The following is a 10,677-nucleotide window of genomic DNA, read 5'->3' on the forward strand; positions in this document are numbered from 1 at the left end:
TAATGCTTGTGGTCTGTACTCATCCTATTTATATATGGCACAAGGTGGAAAACTATATTTGATGATGATGATGATGATTGTTGTTACCAGCAGCAGTAGTAGTAGTAGTAGTAGTAGTAGTAGTAGTGGTGGTGGTAGTAGTAGAAGTAGTAGTAAAAGTCAGAGCTGGGCATGGCAAAGAAGAATTCAGTTCTGCAAACATAAATCCGCAAACTCAAAGCATTACCTTCCGCAACCGCAAACATCTTTAATTTCATTATACCAGGTAAATTTCTCTGGCTGTGAGTGTATCTGTATACCTGACACAGAGCCGCTGGTTCCTGCTTATCATCGTTTAATATGTTTGGAAGTTGTGGGTGAAGCGTCATCACACCTGTCCCACCTGTGACTGGCAGGTACACAAAACCCAGCCTTCCCTGTCCCTCGCCCCCTCCTCTTTTTTTCCACTCCCTTCCCCCTTCCCACCCCCCGTTTCCCCACATCTCGCTTACCCCTCTCTACCCTTACCTTTCCATCCTTTACCCCACACTTCCCTGCATCTTCCTCAAACTTCCCCTGCCCCATCAAAACACCCAAATAACTGAAATATGATACATATTGTGATCTTTGTCAAGCCGGTCTGTTTGGTGCATCTGGTCACAAGGGTCCTCTAAATATTATATGAAACTAGCTTACTCCTATAATACTCCTAGGCTAAGGAAAGTCCCGTAATCTCCTATATTTCTAGATTTGATGGACGAATTTTAAATGCTTCGTTCGTTGTGCCATAAGACACTTTAATGATTTAAGTACATATTTCTGTCGGGTGTATGTTCTATTGAGTTAGCGAGCTTGATAGCATAAAGGCTGCTTACAGATGGATGAAGTTAGTTACAGTAGAATTAGGTTGGTTGATCAATAAACGTACGCTGTGACCTGGCCGGAGCTTGACCCAAGCCCGTAAAACACCAGAAACATGCACCTCGTGTCAACAGAGTGCCACGGTAAAATGTGAGGTTGTTGGTTGTGGTGCGCCGGTGGTGGTGGTAGTGGTAGTGGTAGTGATTTATGTGGACGAGAGCTATGTGGACTGCCTAAAGTTGCCCATTTCCTGCACTTCACTATCCTTCATGCGAGGAGTAGCGAGGAAGATAAAGGATGATTATAAACAGGGCAGTGGAGCCGCTCAGACACATCATTGTCACCAAGTGAAGGCACCCCACTCCAGCACCGATCAGGTAGGAGAAAATGACACGTGGGAAATACTGGGAATACCTCACCACGTCTGGGTATGGTAATTATAGAGTCCAATAATTCTCTTGGAGCTCACTTGATATTTTGGTCTCATTCTTTTATCCCCTCCACATCGCTCCTCTCATGCCCTATCCTCTCTGGCTGTCGGTTCGGCTGTCGCTGTCACTCTCTGTCTCCTTGTCTCACCATTGCCAAACACTGATAGACGACGGATTCTTCAAAAACGAAAGAACAGCTGATATCAGGATGCCACAAAAATCATCCAACTTCCTTCTGAGAGAGAGAAAGAGAGACAGACAGACAGACAGACAGACAGACAGATAGACAGACAGACAGAGTGACAGACAGAGTGACAGACAGAGACAGACAGACAGAGTGACAGACAGACAGAAAGACAGACAGACAGACAGATGCGCAGGAGAGAGGAACAAACAAGAAAGAAAAATGTGTGTGGGGAGGCTGCAGACAGACAAGACTGACAGCGACGGAGGCCAGAGAGACAAATAAACAGGCAGGGAGGCTAGACAGACAGACAAACAGGCAGACAGGGAGGCAAGAGAGAGAAGCGAGGATAATGCTGATAACGAATCCGAAGAGAAAGGTCAGAAATGCTCTTGGAGAAAATGGAAAAGCAGCAGGCATGAGGAGGAGGAGGAGGAGGAGGAGGAAGAGGAGGAGGAGGAGAAAATAAGAGTGAAGGGAAGCGTTGGAAGAGAAAAAGATGAAGAGGAATGAGAAGGAGGAGGAGGAGGAGAATATGATAAGAGAATGAGAAAAAGAGACTGAGAGGAAGAGAAGGAAATAAGGAATAAGGTTAAGATGATAAAAGGAACAGAGAAGGAGGAGAAGAGGAAAATGAGAAAAGGTGAAAGGATGAAATGAAGATAATGCAACACAAGACGAAAGGGAAAAAGGAAAATAATGATAGAAACGTGGACTAAAGAACAGGAAGAGGGTGACATGGAAATGGAAGTAAGAGCAAAGAAGCCGACTGAGGAGAGCTGTGAGGAACTGATGAGAAAGCCTGGCAATGGGAGAGGAAATGAGGGAGGAAGAAGGGAGTTGGAAGGAGGGGAAAAAAGTGAAATGAAGATGAATAGATAAGAGAGGAGGAAGAGGTTGATAAGAACCGAATAAATGAAGAGAAAAAAAAATAAAGGAAGTAAGGGTGAAATGAAAGAGATGAGAGAGAGGTGGAAATGAATGAAATGTAAATTGCAACAAAAATTACAGAATAACCATGAGAGAGAGAGAGAGAGAGAGAGAGAGAGAGAGAGAGAGAGAGAGAGAGAGAGAGAGAGAGAGAGAGAGAGAGAGAGAGAGAGAGAGAGAGAGAGACGACAACGAAATAAAGACAGCAAAAAAGAGATTAGAGAAAAGCGGAAATAAAGCGAAAAGAATGGATGACAAAGGGAAAAATGAGGAAGGTAATAAAAAAGGTGTATGACAGGGTAAGCTTAGGAAGGCAGATAAAATAGCAGCAACAGGAGGCAGACAGTGCAGTATTAACACTCCTAGACTCCATGCAAACGAAATCTATGACAGGAATGGTGGAGTGTGTGGCATAAGAATCTGTTTATACCTGAGGGAAATTCACAGGAGCAATAGAGACCAAGGAATGAGAATCTATGTATAAAAGAATCCAACACTTAGAGCCAGACCCTTATAACCCCTTGGAATAGTAGGGTCCCGAGGCTAGGCTAGGTAGATGACCAGGTTACTTCCTTGATGGCATTACGTGAGCGAGAACCCTCCAGTCACCTCGGGGGGATGGGGTCTACACACGTGGCAGACACTCCGACCGGGGCGTCCCAACCACTACACCATCAAACGGAGACTCAAGGAGACAAAAATTGTAGAATTATGGGAAGCTAGAAATACGAATTAGGGAAATAAACTGGCATTTTAATGTATGCAGTACAGATGCAACGCTGGAAAGGGTGAGGAAATGCTATTACACTCAGCTATATTCCTGGACATAGGACACAGAACCCCCCTCTCTCTCTCTCTCTCTCTATTTATCTATCTATCTATGCCTATGTCTGTTATATATATACTCGAACAGTTAAGCTAAGATGATGCTCTTAACACTTTCTTAAACTCTCAAGATACCATCACTATTTTTCAGAAATCATTACGTATCTTTTCAAATGTATTTCTCTTCTATAAAATGGAACAGTATACGGCCACGGCTATACGATATATCGTAAATATATTCGAGTATATCAGAGTATTCATTATTTACTCCTCCTCTCTTACCCTCCACTCCCAGACCCTCTCGCAGCAGAAATCAGAAATTCCAGGCCTGCATTAAATTTTCACTGCTGCGGGTTTTGGGTCTCTGGCTGGCGAATTCTTGATGTCGCCGAGGGTCATTCCGGTGTCCGCTTCCCATTGCCGCGGGTTTAAAGACGCCCTCTGGCTAATTCACCACACCGGGTATCATACACCGGGCCTGGAATATGTACACCAGGCTAGGTATATATACGCTACACCAGGAATATATGCGCTACACCAGGAATATATGCGCTACACCAGGCCAGGAATATACATGCTATACCACACCAGGAATATATACGTAGCCAATACCCATGTTATATACACCTATACCCCCTTCACTTTGCTAGGAAGGAAGGAGCGAGCTTTGTGTTTTTATATATCGCTGTTGCTATCTTTCAGCGATCACATTTAGCCTGGGGGAAGAGTACTTTCACACCTTATTTACGTATTTACTCGTATTTACTTCTACTTCACTTTTATTTACTCAACTTACTTGGTAATTTAGCTGTTTCATGTTGTAATAATACTGAAACTTTAATCAGGTGGAAATGAAGTTGTCCGTCTTGCAAACTTTTACCCCTTTGGTCTGTATTTTCGTCAGGTAAGGAAGCTCCCTAGCACCTTTTCGTTAGCGATTTATTTTTCAAACTACCCATCAATATCCCCTTTTTGGTTTCTTATATCCCACCAGTGTGCACATAGACTGCATGAATAACACACAGCGGAAAAGAATCAGGAATAAATCGGTAAGAAAGAAGTATTTGTAAGCTTCCCAACCTCACCAGAATACCGCCCTCAATGCATACTGTTATAACATTAATAAAAACACAACATGGCACTTAACCATTTGTCTTGTAAGGAAATTGGAGCCAGTGAAGTCAATGGAAGAAAAGCCCAAAACCCACAAGGCCACCAGACAAACAACCCTCCCTCATATACTCTTATCTCTTGCTCTTGGGCTCATTCTGATTGGTCAAGGAAGCTCCCTAACACCTCTTCCTTAGCAATTTAGTTTTGCATGTGGTTGGTTAATACCCATTTTTATGTTGTTTATGCAGAGTATGGTGATACTGAAAGGATTTATATAACACAGAATAGAACTGCAAGGTGTAATCAGTAAAATAAGTCACTTAGGAAAAGGTATTGGGAAAGTTCCTCAACTTCCAAAAATACTAGCATTGGTCTCTCATCTAACAACTGCTATACTACGTTTACTCTAAGTTGGCCTAAAACTGCCATCTCTTCACCTTGGATCTTAACTGTAACGAAAAACTAATGTCAGAATATATTGCTAGTCACGAAGAAGTGCTATGAAAAGGAGAAAGAACCACATCATTGCCTTTTCCCGACACTTGAGCTACGTGAAATTAGCTGCAAAAGGAAAACAAAAAATCTTGGCCAAGTTAGAGTAAAATTGGGATTGTGTTTCTCACATTCCACTTAATCCGCCGAGAATGTGCCAAGTAACTGAGAAATTAGCGGTATCCTTATATACCCACATAATATCTATCTTTCACTGCGTCTTTACCCCCCTCCTCTCTCTCTCTCTCTGGATGACAGTCAACCAAATTGTCTATCTAATTACTTATCTATCCATCTTTCTATCTGTCTCTCAATGAATCATTCAACCCACCTACCTACGAACCTACCTACCTACGCACCTACCTACCAGTCTATCAGTCTGTGTATGTATATATCTATCTGTTTATGAATCAGTAAGTTAGTCAGTCAGCTTATCAATATATCTGCCTCTCTGTCTATCTCTCTGTCAACCAATTTATCTATCTATCTATCTATCAGTCTATCTATCTATCTCCCCCCCACACAGCAGAACCTACTCAAAATATGCCACTTTCATTCCCACTACACAATGAGCCAAAATTCCCCTCCAACCAGCCCACAGTCCATCACGGGGAAGGGCGAGTGAGCTAAGTGAGTTTAATGCACTGGTGGGTAATTGGTGAGTGACCTAAGTGAGTTTAATGCGCTGGTGGGTAATTGGTGAGTGAGCTCAGTGAGTTTAATGCACTGGTGGGTAATTGGTGAGTGAGCTAAGTGAGTTTAATGCACTGGTGGGTAATTGGTGAGTGAGCTCAGTGAGTTTAATGCACTGGTGGGTAATTGGTGAGTGAGCTCAGTGAGTTTAATGCACTGGTGGGTAATTGGTGAGTGAGCTAAGTGAGTTTAATGCACTGGTGGGTAATGGGTGAGTGACCTAAGTGAGTTTAATGCACTGGTGGGTAATTGGTGAGTGAGCTAATTGAGTTTGATGCACTGGTGGGTAATTGGTCAGTGAGCTAAGTGAGTTTAATGCATTGGTAGGTAATTGGTGAGTGAGCTAAGTGAGTTTAATGCACTGGTGGGTAATTGGTGAGTGAGCTCAGTGAGTTTAATGCACTGGTGGGTAATTGGTGAGTAAGCTAAGTGAGTTTAATGCACTGGTGGGTAATTGGTCAGTGAGCTAAGTGAGTTTAATGCACTGGTGGGTAATTGGTGAGTGAGCTAAGTGAGTTTAATGCACTGGTGGGTAATTGATGAGTGAGCTAAGTGAGTTTAATGCACTGGTGGGTAATTGGTGAGTGAGCTCAATGTGTTTAATGCACTGGTGGGTACTTGGTGAGTGAGCTCAGTGAGTTTAATGCACTGGTGGGTAATTGGTGAGTGAGCTCAGTGAGTTTAATGCACTGGTTGGTAATTGATGAGTGAGCTAAGTGAGTTTAATGCACTGGTGGGTAATTGTTGAGTGAGCTAAGTGAGTTTAATGCACTGGTGGGTAACTGGTGAGTGAGCTAAGTGAGTTTAATGCACTGGTGGGTAATTGGTGAGTGAGCTCTGTGAGTTTAATGCACTGGTGGGTAATTGGTGAGTGAGCTAAGTGATCCAGCAGGCCTCAAAGTTCGGTTCGAAGTTGTAATCTAAGTGGCATCGGGAGCTCCCTAGCATCTCTTCCTGGGCGATTTATTCCCCATATTACACCTGATTTTTTTTTTTTTTTACATACTGTTAACCTCGCTTGATTATCGACATAATTTCCATCAATAAAGTCCCAAAGGAGTGTTCAGATCTAGTGTGCAGAATAAATAGCAAAGAAAGAGGTGTTAAGAAGCTTCCAGTTCCAGCTTGAATGTGCAAGTTGACCCTAATCGCTAATCTCGGCTACTTGTTTCCGGCGGGGTGGGTGGGGCAGGGGCAGGGGGGTCATTTATCTTCGGTGGAGTTTTCATTTCTCGCCGTCTCAGGTCCTCGGCGAAGCGTGGGGAGGGCAGGGGAGAGGAGGTGGAGGGAAGGGGAGGAGAGGAGAGGTGAGGGGTGGGGGGGAGGGGAAGTCGAAAGAGAGGAGGAGGAACTGGTTAGAGAGGATTGTGGGAAAGAAAGAGGGAGAGGATGAACGTGGAAGCATGAAGGAAGGGGGGATGAAGAAGAGAGAGAGAGAGAGAGAATGTAAAAGAGGCTGACTGCAGAAATACAGAAAAGGAAGGCAGAGAAAAAGGAAGGAATAAAATTGACAAACAATGAGAGGGATGAGAGGATTTAGGAAGAGTGAACTGGAGAGGAATTTTTTATAAGGCAATGGAGGGATCGGTGAAGAGATATTGGAGAGGAAAGAAATTTGGAAATGATGGGAGATGAAGGAGAGAGAAGGAAAAATAAAAAGGCGACTGCTAACATTACTAGGATGATAAGTCTGTCCTGAGCTGAATGAAATCGTCTCGTGGCCTCAAATGATTATAATGAGAACAAAAATAATAATAATAATAATAATAATAATAATAATAATAATAATAACAAAAATAATAAAATTATTATTATTATTATTATTATTATTATTACTGATGATAATTATGATGATTAAGATGATGATAACAACAGTAAATACAAAAGCCACTGATTTACAGCGCCCATCATTTTCCATCCCTGCATGCCGTATCTACACACACACAAACATTAACAACAGCATAATGACACACGTATCGGCATCACTCAGGAATTTAGCAGTGACGCGGTGACGGGATGGAGAAATAAAGTTTACGCCAAGTTAGAGTAAAAAGAGCATAGCATCAGTTAAGGAACATTTTCAGTTGACAGTTCCTCACCTTTCAGTTCTGTTACCTAACGTAAGCAAGGAAACACCCTCCCCCCCTCACCACACACGCAATGGTCAGGACGATCTTTGCTCATTATCGGCCTTGTCACGCCCAAGGACGCTCTTATCAATGAAATCCTATCTCCAGGGAGGTTTATGCAGCTGAGGTGACTTGAAGGAGAAGGATTATTATAGGCGTCTTTAATGTATGTATATATGAGGCCTTGAAGAGATTATTTATTTATGTATTATTATTATTATTATTATTATTATTATTATTATTATTTGTAGTAGTAGTGGTAGTAGCAATTGTAGCAGAAGCAGTATCATTATCATTATTATTATTATTATTATTATTATTATTATTATTATTATCATCATTAATATTATTACTGGTACTATTACTATTGTTATTTACTGTTATCATTTATTAATACTTGAAAAGCAATGCCTGATATTAGCAAGAATGAGCTACAAAGTCTCCCTCTCAGTTAATAAAACACACAATCATGACACACACTTACCACTCACTCCCATCAACCAAACACACAGTCACTATCAGCTATTCCCACCGCCACCACACAACTACCACTCAGTTTTCCTCAGCTACTCACAAACTCACTCACAAAAGCACTCACACCCGACCACATAATCCAAAAGTATCAAAGAACCACATAAAGTATATATATTAGTAATATGTGGAAAATGCCAATGCAAAGGTGTTTTTGGTGATGTAAAGGAAGAGGTGAGAAACTTTAATAGTTCCTTAGGAGTCTGAAAGATTCGAAGGAAGTATCATCTGTTTGTCTATCTGACTGTCTGTCTGCCTGTCTGTCTCTGAAAAACAACCTGCATCTACACAGTGAAAATGTAACCTACAAACACATGCGAGACTCGACTCATAGCCCCACACACAAATATTTACACAGGTCCACACATGTATGTATATAAGCAAACACAAGTGCACACAGGTTTAACTATCCACAAAGAAACACAGAAAAACACACATGGGTATATTTGCAACTCAACTCGTGTTAATATACCTGATAACTCTCATGTAAGCTACTTGATTACACACACACACACACACACACACACACACACACACACACAAGATACACATGCAAATACAGACACATGCAAACAGTCATATATGCACTTACAAACATTATGAATACAAGCACACACGCACACATAGCGCAAATTTCTCTCCCTCCCTCTCTCTCTCTGTTACACACACACACACACACACACACACACACACACGCACTGTTTACAAATGCATATTTATTTACACGAACATACAAAAAAATAGAGAGAGAGAGAGAGAGAGAGAGAGAGAGAGAGAGAGAGAGAGAGAGAGAGAGAGAGAGAGAGAGAGAGAGAGAGCAATCAGAAGGCAGGGGAGGAAAAACGGGAAATGAGAGTTTGGTGGGGAAGGGACAGGACTCTTCCTCGCATTTCCTCTCTTTTGCCGTTCAAATTCTCTGTTATACTAAATCCTATCAACTTATATCCTTCTAATTCCTCGGTTTCAAATAATAATAATAATAATAATAATAATAATAATAATAATAATAATGTCCTGTCATAGCAAAGGGATTAAACAATTTCCAAGGTGGATGAAAGGATGCGAAGATGTGTAATGAATGCAAGAGCTTTAAGAGGCTGGGGGAGTGGACTTTCTGACCACTACTTGGTGGTGGCCAGAATTAGGATTCAAGTAAGATGGAGTAATAGAAGAAGAGAAAGACGAGAGGAAGGAGTAGTTGCAAGGAGAGTGGAAAGGTTACAAGAGGATAAGAAAAAGGCAGAGTATAAGAGAGAAGTGGAAGAACGATTGGGCAAATATGAATTGGAGCAGATGGGGGACGTGGAAGGTGTGTGCAGGATATTTACAGAAGAAATATGTGCAGTATGTGATGTGGTGTGTGGGAGGAAGAGAAAATGGAAGGGGGTGCAAGGAACAGCGTGGTGGACTGAAGAGGTGAGACAGGCTGTGGCACAAAAGAAGAAAGCATACAATGAATGGATGAGAAATAGGGGCGTGGAAGAAGTTGAGAGGCAGAAGAGGGAGTTATATGTAGAAAGAAAGAGAGAGGTGAAAAGATTAGTAAGAGAGAGTAAGAAGAGAGTGGATGAGGAATTTGGAAGGAATTTGAGTGTAAAGTGGAGGGACTGTAAGAAAATGTTCTGGAAAGAGGTGAAGAGAGTAAGACAGGATGGAAGTGAGGTTAGCAGGGGAGTGAAAGATAAAAATGGTAGATTACTAGTGGAGAAGGGAGAAAAGGTGAGCAGATGGAGAGAACACTTTAAGGAATTGTTGAACATACAGGATGGAAGTAATGCGAGTATAAGTGGCTGGGGAATGGCTGGGAGAAGAAGGGAGATGAGAAGACAGGAAGAAATCAGTAGGATAGAAGTTGTGGAAGCAATGAAGAAAGTTAAATCGGGGAAAGCCCCAGGAATTGATGGAGTGTGTGGTGAAATGCTGAAGGATGGGGAAGAGATAGTAGTAGAATGGATGTGGAAGATGTGCAGATTGTCCTGGGAGGAAGGTAGAGTCCCGGAGGATTGGAAGTCAGGTATAATTATTCCCTTGTACAAAGGAAAAGGGGAAAAAGAAGTGTGTGGTAATCATAGGGGCATTTGTCTTCTTAGTATAATAGGAAAAGTGTATGGTAGGATACTTATTGACAGAGTTAGAGAAAGAACAGAGGAATTAGTTGGAGAAGAACAGGGAGGCTTTAGGAAGGGAAGAGGTTGTGTTGATCAGATATTCATTCTTAGATCTTTAGTGGAAAAGTTTCTAGAGAAGGGAAAGAAGTTGTATGCGGCTTTGGAGAAAGCATATGACAGGGTGGATAGACAAGGATTGTGGAAAGTATTAAGAATATATGGAGTAGATGGAAAGTTGTTGAATGCTGTGAAGAGTATGTATGATGGAGCTAAGGCTGCAGTGCGTGTGGATGGTGAACTAAGTGAATATTTCTCTTTGGAGGTTGGGTTGAAGCAGGGATGTGTCATGTTTCCATGGTTGTTCAATCTGTTCATGGATGGGGTAATAAAAGAGGTACAAG

Source organism: Coenobita brevimanus, chromosome 73, assembly GCF_032717465.1.
Source record: "Coenobita brevimanus isolate Jiangsu-jjx chromosome 73, ASM3271746v2, whole genome shotgun sequence".
Classification (NCBI taxonomy): domain Eukaryota; kingdom Metazoa; phylum Arthropoda; class Malacostraca; order Decapoda; family Coenobitidae; genus Coenobita; species Coenobita brevimanus.